Source organism: Macaca fascicularis, chromosome 8 (genome assembly GCF_037993035.2).
Source record: "Macaca fascicularis isolate 582-1 chromosome 8, T2T-MFA8v1.1".
Taxonomy (NCBI): Eukaryota; Metazoa; Chordata; class Mammalia; order Primates; family Cercopithecidae; genus Macaca; species Macaca fascicularis.
In genome coordinates this window covers 102,828,448-102,840,537 of record NC_088382.1, presented here as the reverse complement: position 1 = coordinate 102,840,537, position 12,090 = coordinate 102,828,448, and the positions used below count along the sequence as shown (strand labels likewise).

General features: G+C 37.5%; 1 long non-coding RNA gene across 1 annotated transcript in view; it reads left to right on the top strand.

Annotated features, from left to right (window-relative positions):
* The first annotated feature begins 2,957 nt into the window (after positions 1–2,957).
* LINC02906 (long intergenic non-protein coding RNA 2906) overlaps positions 2,958–12,090 on the top strand; it is a 35,639-nt gene continuing 26,506 nt past the window's right edge. Inside the window, exon 1 of the long non-coding RNA XR_006700249.2 lies at positions 2,958–3,077. This is a non-coding gene — a long non-coding RNA (long intergenic non-protein coding RNA 2906). The remainder of the gene's footprint in view (positions 3,078–12,090) is intronic.

Below are 12,090 nucleotides of genomic sequence, written 5' to 3'. Positions count from 1 at the left end.
ATTTGTGTGATCTTTTGAAAAATAGTGTTCTCATATGTTTCTATTTGTGATTTCTCTTTCATATTTTTAAATATTAAGGATCTGAAAGAGTAGCTGTCTGCAGACACTCTGTCATGGGACATCATTTCCTTGGGTGGTTTTATCACTCTTAACTATGAGCTCATGTTCCTCAGAACTTATCTGTGGAAATACTTTCATTCTGGATTGAAGTTGTGTTCCCCTAGAAAAGAACTACTCAGGTATTGTGAATTTTGATTGTAAAGATACATCCAATTTGTGTTTACAAATACTCAGGGACTATATTTATATTGTTTATCACCCAGTGTCAAGGCCTAGACAGGCAAATTTCTGCAGTTTCTTCTGTGCAATTAGCTTATGGTTTTTAGAATTCTGGCTTCATTTCCTATCAAACTGCCTACCTTGGATTTCTAAACTCTAGGATTTCTCTCCAGTCTACACTGAACATTGTAAAGAATCCCAATATTCATCAATAGTGTATTGGATAAATCAATTATGATTTATCTGTGCAACATGCCCTACACATCAAATAGAATAAACTATTGCTGGTTGCTACAGCATATATTCATGCTTTCAGACAAAATGCTAAATAAAAGGAATGAAACATAATTTTTTTTTTTTGAGACGGAGTTTGACTTTTGTTGCCCAGGCTGAAGTGCAATGGCACAATCTCAGCTCACCAAAACCTCCGCCTCCTGGGTTCAAGTGATTCTCCTGCCTCAACCTCCTGAGTAGCTGGGATTACAGGCATGCTCCACCACATGCAGCTAATTTTTGTATTTTTAGTAGAGACAGGATTTCTCCATGTTGGCCAGGCTGGTCCCAAACTCCTGACCTCAGGTGATCCACCCAACTTGACCTCCCAAAGTGCTGGCATTACAGGTGTGAGCCATCACGCCTGGCCAACATAAAATATTTATAACATGTAATTCTATTTACATAAAGTCTAAAAATAGCAAAACTAATCCACAGTTTTAAAATCAGATTAGTGGTTACACCTTAAGGGCATTCGTGATTGGGATGAGAGTGACTGCTGGAGGACTAGTTTTGTTTCTTGATCTCTCTGGTATTACACAGGAGTTGTTATGCAGGGGTATGTTCATTTTGTGAAAACTCATTGAACTAAACATCTATTCTTTGCTTTTCTGTATGCATGCTATAGTTTGATAAGAAGTTGGCTAAATTTTTCTTTTGTTCCAAAACTGTTTGTTGTCTAGCCCATTCTTTCTCCATTAATTATGAATATTTAACCTGAGAGAGAGAGGAAGAGACAACCAACATGCCTGCAAAAACAACAAATGGGACAGTTGCCTGGATAGGCCCCTTCCCGAATACTGGCTCCTAATTCCATAGTATGCCATTGGCCTTAGCAACACAGGCTCGTATTTGCTCTTCCATGAAGTAATTGCTGCTTCCTGACACATGATGATTAGAGGTGCAAGCATTCTGGGTTGGAATCCAGACTTTGTCATCTACTAGCTAGTTTGGGTTAGATACTAACTTGTTTAAACCTCAGCTGTCTCATTAGCAATTTGGGGATCATCATAGTACGTAAATGAAGGGATTATCCTGAGGATTTAAATGAATAATGTGTATAACTCATTCCCACTGCATCTGCATAGTAAACTCTGACAGATTAGATATTATTATTATCATTATTAACCTTTCACTTTTAAAAATTTCTTCTTACATTCTCTGTCCCGAATTTATTTAGAATAGAGCATCATCTATTTTGATTCTCATCTATCCACTTTCCTTATTCTCACCCTCCTTTCCATCATGCTACAGACCAAAGTAGATGGTGGCAGAGTGCCTGGGTACTTTTATGATTTCCAAGAGTGCTCTTAAAAGCTAACATGCAAATTGAAGAGAGGTAATAGCTTCATCTAAAATGAGAGAGAAAGACTTGTGTTCTCACGTATTAGAGCAAAAGCCTTAAAACTTCTCTAGGTACTAGAGAAAAATAAAATAGTCTGCATTTAGACCTGGTGTTAAAGAAAATATTTTTGACAAGGATGGTGAGAAGAAGTCTATCCACTTCACATGCAGGTCTAGCATACAATGTAATTACAAATAACCTCCCACAGGAGTGGCTGCAAAGGTGGCTCTGTGCAATTAGCGGTAATGATGTGTGTTATTTATTACCTGTGTTATTCAATCTTTAGTCTTCAGTTTGTGAACTTCCTTTAGTTATGAAGCTTCATGATTACATAAAAAGAGCTTTGGTGAGGTGGGCATACCAATTTAAAAGTTCTCTTTGTATTATCCGTGTATTGAGTTATATACATAGAATTATACTTATAAATGAGTATACTAACATATTATAGAGTGATAAAGACTAAAAGAACAAATTTACATAAAGTTCCTAGCACAAAGTAGGTCCTCAAAAAATGATGCATTCTTCTGAGATCAGATGAGAGTGTTGACCTGGAGGTATAAACTGAGAATGGAGAGGAAGAAACATCAGGAAGCTACTTCTTCACTCCTTAGAAAATCCTATTTCCTGACCCAGAGGTGGAGAATGGCCTCGAGCTGGAGACAAAAGACTCTGATGTGGTTTTATGCTGGGTTGTGGACCAAATATTCCACTTTACTCAAGATACCATTTCCAAGTCACATACTGTGGTAATTAACGCTGTGTTAGTGACACTTCTGTAATGGGTTACAGATTGTTGCTGTGGTGTGTACAAAGCTTATTGGATAAATGTCTTTAGGAAAGGAAAAGACATTAGTCTCTTAGTGATCAATAGGATAATAAATTGTGCTTTGTTTCTTTACCTGGATTTCATGTTTATCTTTAGAATAAATGTTAGCTTGCTCACTGCTTCTGTGGTTTCAAGGCTTGCAGTGTGGTGAAACACAGAATCTTTTTCTTCACAGTTAGCAAATCCTTAGCTTCTCTGCTGGACAAATAGTCATGTGAGTAGAGAGAACATAAAATCAAAGCAACAAGAAGCTAGGGCAGAGGATTTAGAGGGCAAGCAAGCATGGGCCAGGATTTTGACAGTATTCATCCAGCAGCATGCGAACTCCAAAGAGAACCAGATCTCCAAAGAGAAGTATGTTTTCTACCCACCAAAAACACCCATATTTTCCCCTCCAAGATGCTCAGGACTCTGTGACATTATTTTGGAGGAACTGTCCCTTTATCACGTTGTCAATATTCATAAAATGGCCGGTTTCTGACTACCCAGTACTTAAGAGCAAATACAAGTAACTTTTTAAAATAATAGCAATTTAACTATGTTGTCCATTCAGCTCTAACTCAAATGTAATCAGGACTTAAGATTCTGTAAGAGCCCATATGGAAATGTTTGTCATTAGCAAGGGTATAAAAGGAAGAGAGGAGAGTTTTGTTGTCTCTTTTCCTCTTTGCCTTCTTTTATCAGAGTTTCGTTTATTGAAACAATCAGCTTCCTGACATCCTGAAAGATTGAGCCATAAAGAATGGGAAGAAAGGGCCAGACGTGGTGGCTCATGCCTGTAGTCCTAGCACTTTGGGAGGCCGAGGCCGGTGGATCACAAGGTCAGGAGATCAAGACCATCCTGGCTAACACGGTGAAACTCCGTCCCTACAAAAAATACAAAAAATTAGCCAGGTGTGGTGGCAGGTGCAGTCCCAGATACTTGGGAGGCTGAGGCAGGAGAATGGCGTGAACCCGGGAGGCGGAGCTTACGGTGAACCGAGATCGCGCCACTGCACTCCAGCCTAGGTGGCAGAGCGAGACTCTGTGAAAAAAAGAACGGGAAGAGAGAATGTAAAATAGACCTTTGTAGCTTTTTCTTTTAATTTTCCTCCCTACTGACCCATTCTGAAAGCAAGAGTTATTTATTACATTCTTTGCCCCACTTTGGTTAGCTGGCAGAAATAGAGGTTTCTCTCCTTTTCCCTTTTGCCCCCTAGTAAATAAAATCTGTCCAACATTGATTGTAAATGTAGACAATCATCAACAGATTCTTTGAAATCAAAGTTAAAATTAAACATACTCAAGTGTAGCCAGTAGTCCTCCCAGACGAGAATGTAACATGGAGGCATGGACATTATTTAACAAATATTTATGGTCTTCCTACTATGTGCTAGGCACTCTACTAGCATCTTGAATCAGAATGTAGATATTCAGAAGGAACAATTTCAAACCAGAGAGGAGGACAAATTGCAGGATGATTTTAATTTCCCTCACAAATGTTACAAAGAGTATGTCTTTTTAGTAACCTTCCACACAAATGGGTGTGTTGATGAACACGTGCAGATAAGATGTGCATGTCTTTCACTGAGTTGCATTTATATGCCTCGTTATTTCTACATAAATATACCCAGCCTGGCTTTTGTTCATTGCCATTTAGAGTGATGGTGATTAAAGTAAATACAAATGTACAAATAGGAATGCTTTAAAATAATGGTGTAATCATTACTAATTCATTTTATATTTATTGTAGTATTAGTCCTAATGAACCTTCTTGATATTAATGTGGGTGTTACATGTACTCTAAAATTTTCACTGTGAGTCAGTATTAATTAAATGAATGGTTATTATTACCTGTTTAATGGGCCTAGGAGGGATATTATTTTGGTGTTTATAAAAATCAATAGTAATGCCTTAATAGTAAAAGCTTGTTTTTATTCTTTCATGTTGATTATTGGTACAGCTTAATTAATGTGTGCTTATTGTACAATAATATAGTTAGGCAGATTCCAAGCTCATGATATTCCTGTAAGGTCTTCTTTGCCCACCGAAGACAGAGAAAACCATATTAAAATAGCCCTGAGATGGAATAAACTTTTTTGGTAACTCTTTGAAATTGATAGCCCATGTGTGGTTTATACAGAATGCTCTCAATTAACCAATTATTAGAACAATCAGCATATTTTCCTGACAGTAAGTTATATAAGGTGATATAAAAGGGCTTGAAAGCTATAAATTAGCATTTTCTTCTACTCTGCATTGATAGAACATTTTACAGTATTCGAAGGCCTTTCACAACCATTGTTCTACTCAAATTATTATTATCACAAACATTCTTTTTGGTAAGAAGCAATGTACTTAGTTGTACAGTGAAGGATTCAGTTAAGAAACTAATTTAGAAATCTTGTTTTTTGGGCTGAATCCATATGACTTTAGGCCATCCTAAGTATTAGTGTTATTATTTATAAAAGGATACCAAAAGTGCCTACCTCATAGATTTATGAAGCACTCACTCAGTAACTGGCATGTCCTTCACTTCCCATTTGTGTTAACTCCTACAGTTACTATAGACAGTTAGGTGGGGGATGAATGAAGCTGGAGCAGGTTATGGACCTATCTAAGTTACACAGTTGTTGGTAACAGAAAAGGGACACGATGGAAGAAATGCGGAAGGGAGCAGAATAAGGAAGAAAGTAACAAAGCTGGCTGTGGAAACAGCTCCCACAGGCATGTAGGCAGTCAGGAACCAGTTGCAGGAGGGCAGACACTGTCATTTCTACAAGATTCCTTCCTTCCCTGCTGGATGGAGAACAGCAGAGAAGGAAGCACACCCTTGGATCTACTGAAGGCTGGAATACTAAAACTCCAGACCACACAATCTACACGGAGTGAGGAGGCTGTGAGCCAGGCTTTCCAAAGGGTATGTCACATGTGGGAATTTACTGCCCAAAGTGGGACTCACTCTTATCAAATTTTATACACCTGAATTAACTAACGATTTGATTTAGCTCATGAGTTAGCATGAAATACTGGAAGTAAAAAGTAATAATTCTTTAACAGTACTTCTCAAACTGTGTTTTGCATAAAATAGGATTACGATAAATGTCAAAATGTATAAGATATATAATTTTAATGACTAGTTTGTAATAAAAAATTATATTAGTCATGAGTATGTGAATATATCCCAAAATTACTATTGTAAAATATTAGAGATTAGTTTTTACTTAATATGAAATACCACATGATGTTTTAAATCTGTACATATACATGACTTTCTAGATTTATATATATCTAGAAATATATATGTATATATGCATACACACATATATGTGTGTGTAGATATACATCAGTTTCTAGATATAAAATATTTATTATAGCAATATATATTACTTCAAAAGCAAAAACCAGACTGATAATTATTTAATAGCATATAAAATGCATTTAATAGAATTTTTAAATTAAAATATGAGTTTAAATTTTACCATATTTTGAAAAATTAACCTTTAATTTTTTGGTAAGAAGCAATGTACTTAGTCGTACAGTGAAGGATTCAGTTGAGAAACTAATTTAGAAATCTTCTCTGCTTCCTTCTCTGCTGTTCTGCATCCAGCAGGGAAGGAAAGAATCCTGTAGAAATTAATGCATCAAGTATTGTTAAATCTCAATACACACATTAAATAAATACTTCACTAATTTATGTTACCAAGAGTTTCATTACATGGTGACTTACAGTATAATTTAAATTATGGTGCAAATTGAAATATTCTTAATATCTAAGCACAAAGAATCAAAAGTAAAAGTGGGAAATTTCACATGGAGAGAAAATTGTAGTTGGTATTGGGTTTTTTCATTTTGTTCTGTAGAGAATACAAGATTTACAAGTCATTTAATATTAAATAAAAATAAGAACCAGATGCTTATTCATAAATAAAGCCAGTATTTTAAATATTGATAAATTACATGTAAATTACATGTAATGGTTTGTTCGCTAGAGTAGCAGTGAAGGGTGAATGGTGGAAGAATAAAAGGGAGGGAAAATAGTGTGAAAGCAGAGAGATAGAAATATGAAAGCTATATTGAGGGACAAAGGAAGTGATGAGAAATGAAGTGTAATTGAAAAGAAGGAAGAAGAAAAAATAAGACATACAGTCATCTATTGCTTAATTATGGGGACACATTCTGAGAAATGCATCATTAGGCGATTTTGTAGTTGTGCTGACATCATGGAGTGTACTTACAAACCTTCATGGTATAGGCTACTACACTCCTAGGCTACATGGTATGGCCTATGGCTCCTAGGTTACAAACTGGTATAGCATGTTGCTGTGCTGAATACTGTAGGCAATTGTAACACAATGGGAAGCAAATGTGTACTAAGCATACCTAAACATAGAAAAGGTAAAGTAAAATTAGGATAGTGAAGATAAAAATATGGTACACCTGTACAGAGCACTTACTATGAATGGAGCTTGCAGGACTGAAAGTTGCTGTTGGTGAGTGACTGTGAAAGCCTAGGACATAACTATACATTACTGTAGACTTGGTAGACACTATACACTTAGGCAACACTAAATTTATTTTTAAAGACTGGATGTGGTGGCTCATGCCTGTAATCCCAGCACTTTGGGAGGCCGAGGTGAGCAGATCATGAGGTCAAGAGATCAAGACTATCCTGGCCGACATGGTGAAACCCCATCTCTACCAAAAATACAAAAAGTAGCTGGGCGTGGTGGCACACCTGTAGTCCCAGCTTCTAGGGAGGCTAAGGCAAAGGAATCTCTTGAACCCAGGAGGTGGAGGTTGCAGTGAACCGGGATCGCGCCACTGCACTCCAGCCTGGAGACAGGCGAAGACTGCGTCTCAAAAAAAAAAAAAAAAAAAAAAAAAAAAATCAAAAAAATTATCTCTTCAATAATAAATTAACCTTAGCTTAACTTTTTAACTTCATAAACTTAAATTTTAAAAAACTTTTTGACTCTTTTGTAATAACAGCTTAAAATACGTGTTGTACAGCTGCAAATACTTCCATTCTTCATATCCTTATTCTATAAACTTTGTTCTATTTTTAATTTTTTTCTTAAAATTTTAAACTTTCTTTTGTTAAAAGTTAACACTGACACACACACATTAGAATCAGGATCACCAATATCACTGTCTTCCACCTCCACATCTTGTCCCACTGGAAGGTCTTCAGGGGCAATAACATGCATGGAGCTGTCATCTCCTATGATAACAAGGCCTTCTTCTGGAGAAACTCCTGAAGGACCTGCCTGAGGCTCTTTTTGAGGAGATGTCACTCTTTTCAAAAATACGTCCATGGTGGTTTGCTTGATCTGTTTCTTTTTTTTATCATAGGTTTTTGTAATAATGTATTGTGCTGCTATGTGATGACAACTGTGACATCACTAGGCAAGAGGAATTTTTCAGCTCCATTATAATCTTAGGAGACTACTGCCATATATGTGGTCCGTCCTTGACCAAAATGTTGTTGTGGGGCACGTGACTGTGTAGAGAAAGCCTGGTATATTGATGTGGGGGATCCTGTGGGGATTCCCAGATTGGGTTTCAAGAATTAAAAACCTGTTACAGAATTTTGTAATAGACATTAGATGGGAAACCTAATTTGTGTAGCTTTTCAACTATTTTTTCATCATTGTTTGCTGTTTAGAATAATGCAAAAAGTTATTCCCTGGGATTGTAGATCACAAAGCACTATTAAACTCATATTATAGGTAGAAAAAAAAAAGAAAAAAGAAAAACACTGGGACACTGTGAGGTTTTCTGACTAGTACAAGTCCAAGCAATGTTGATAATATTTGCAATTTGTAAAACCACTTTCCCATGACAAAGAAAAAGATAAGTGGGGGAAAAGGGGCATCTGTTCAATTGTTAACACAACGATGGTGGCATCTTTCTATATCTTCCAGGTAAGACTAAGATGCTAAAACAATTCTGGTCTCACTCTATTTCCTGAAGTGCTAAATCTCTCTTACACTTTCATGCCACCAATATTACATTTTTCTTTTGATTCTACCATCTCTCTTTTGAAGACAAATGTGGCAAAGAAAGAACTTAAATGTCCATGTAATCAAAATAGCTATGGGTATTTAAAAATAATTGCTTCCCAGGGATATCTGATTCAGTAATTATTGCATTAAGTTCTGGATCAGATATTTGCTCCTTGGGCAGAGTGGGCATGTGATGTTTTAGAAGCATGAATATTGCTATTGATAAACAAAACGTAGTCTGATAGGGTTACATATGAGAACACGCAGTGTCTCTGTAGCCACGTACGGGAGCTGTGATATCCACACTCAGCAACAACGACACTTGGGCCTTGTGACATTCCTGTTGTTTTCCTCATCCACGTTCAGGGTTACATGATGTAGAGTCAATATCAAAAGTATAAATAAATAAATTGATTAAAAATTATTTTTAAAACCTGGGTAAATCTGCAATCTTCTAGTTCACTGTGAGTTTCTCATTAAATCTGTGTCATAGTCATACTTTAAACCATGTTTGTTCTTGGTTTCCTTGGTTCTGTTTTTTTAATAATGCTTTTATTTTTCCACTGTTCTCAGATGAACAATACCCCTTCCTTTCATACTTGCTACCTGCTTACTATGTTATTTAGAGCAAATTAACAATATGCTCTGAGCTTTTAGGTTTTTTTTTTTTCTTTATGAGTAGGTGTCATGGTATTTGTCAAAAATATTTTTGGTGACTGTTAAATGCATAATCATGTATACTCTTTTGGCCAGGACCTGGCACACAGTAGGTATTCATCCCTATTCCTGGTAGCTAAGTGTTAGTGTGCCTCCTTTGTTTGCATTACTAATGTACTTTTATAACTCATGATGGACAGAAAAGATAACATAGGCTATTACTGCTGCTTCCACCAAGAGCAAATGAAAAGAGGACAGATTCCTCCACTGGGTAGATGCCGCAGATACAATAATAAATCGTTTAGAGAGATTTGCCTTTTGCAAGGTACTTCCACATTGCTCCTCATGGAGATCTGACACTTGGATCTAATATGTACATGGTCATTCACCATTAATACCTACCCTGAGGCCTCTCTATTGCTGTCAATTGGCACAGTCTGGATTCCATGATGTACACTGTGGATGCTGGATCTTCGATGCAGCCTCTTCAGCAGTTCCTTGGGCTTTGCACCACCTATCTTCCGACAAGTTCTCTGTGTTTTAAATGAGCCAGCTTGGGTGGAATGCCTTCTGGAAGAATTGGCAATTGCAGTGACTCACAGAAATTTTAGAGTTTATTTTTCGTTGTCTTGTTAAGTTTAGCCTAAAGCTGCCTCCTTACATATTTGAAATTTGGCCTAAAGGTTTCTTCTCACATAGTGAACTGTGACCTAACTGGATGTATAAACAGACTATTACCTGGTTTTGTAACAAGTAGCAGAGTCTCAGCCAATCACAGGCAGTCAACTGTTCCAACAGTGTTCACATAAGGCAAGCACTAAGTTGTACACCTCACTTTTGTTTGCTGTACTTCGCTTTCCTTCTTCTGTCTTAATTGTTATTGGACCATGTGGTAGCCCCAGAGCTACTCTGAATTTATTTTGGTTCTAGGGGCTGCCTGATTTGTTACTAGTTTTTGCTCAGTTAAACTCTGTTAATTTTAATTTGTCTTGAGTTTCTTTTCCTAACAGTTTGCATAATAATTTGCCACGTAAAGTACTGTTTTGTCTTGTGAATTATTCTTCCTTCATATCAATGAAGTGGCAAGCTGGAGAAAGAATGTCACAATGAAAATCAAATAATTTATCCACAGGCTGAATTACTTGGTCACTGTTTTATAAATACTCTTAAATATAGGATAATGGAGATACAGAATTTTAGAGTGAGGGAGGCATTAAAAGCCTTGATTTACTCTAGCTGTTGATCCAATGATTGACTCTCCCTCCACCCAATCCAGGTGAAGCAGCAGTCTTGCTAGCATTGTGCTAGTTCAGAAGCAAACACCACTTCAGTGACCCCCTACACTCAGTTGGTCACCGAGAGTTGACTAATTAGCTACTAGATCTTGTGCGACCATCAGGGATAAAATGGTTTCAGGCTATTATATCCAGTTCCTGAAAAATGCCTCTCGTAACGCTCAATTTAAAAATTCATGATAGTACAAAAACAATGAAATCTTATAACATTAGAAACTGAAGCTTACAGTCAGCGATTTATTGGAGTCTGGGAGGAATTTTTTTAGTTACAGAGTTAATTAGTTTCTCTTTCACTTTTCAAGTCTGTTTGAGCTGACTTTCTGAACCTAATCAGTGTCCTTTGGATACTTTACTCTCTGAAATAGAACCAGGTAGCTGAGCAGGTACAATGGAAGGAAGGGCTTCTCCCCACTGTTTGACTGTCTTCGTGATACAGGGTATCCACAAATTATAAGCACTGTATTTGCTCCAGGGTGTTCAGTGACCAGATATGGTGCTTCTTTTTATACAGCCACTCAAAGATCACATTCCTCAATAGGCAATATACTTAAGGCACTGAAGGCAGCGAGAGATACAGACAGTCAGGAGGAAAATGAAGACTGGACCCTGTTATTTGCTATTCTGATGAAGTTTTCATTCCTGTGTACACTATAGGCTATTGTTTTGCCTGTCCAGAATCCAGGTCACCTTTTCGGTAGTACCTTCTCTGCCTTTTCTCCCCCTCAATCAGTTCTCATTCCAGGTAAGGACACAGGGCCTAGACCTGTTCATTAAAGGCATTCCATTCCTCTGGTGTCAGCAATTCACTTAGAGAGGGTCATGTGACCCATCTAAGTAAGCAGGACTTATTTCTAGGACTTAGGTTGGAATCACTGGGAATGAGAAGCCTTCTTCTTCTTAGGGTAGCAAACCTGGCAGGAAGTGAGACTGGAGCTGATTTTGGCCTTTCCGAGAATTGTGAAGAGTGTTTCAGAGAATTAAGCCAACACAGAGGATAGTAGAGTCAGGAGATGGAGAGGCAACTTACCTGGATCTAGCCATGCCTGAAGACTGACCTTGCTTTTCAATTTCTTGAATCAAGCAGTGCCCTTTCATTTAAGTCTGTTAGAAACCCACTGGCAAACAAAATATTCACAATTGACACGTTATCTTTCTCATCTCAGCTCAAGTATGACTTCCTCAGTGGAGTCTTCTGTGACACAGCCATAGCCTCTTTCTCCTGGTTTGGCCCTGGATAGATCAAGTTCCTCTGTTCTGTGCTCTCATGAAATGGTGTTCATCTCTTTTTTTTTTTTTTTTTTTTTTTTTTTTTGAGGCGGAATCTTGCTCTGTCGCCCGGGCTGGAGGGCAGTGGTACGATCTCTGCTTCCTGCAAGCTCCGCCTCCCGGGTTCACGCCATTCTCCTGCCTCAGACTCCCGAGTAGCTG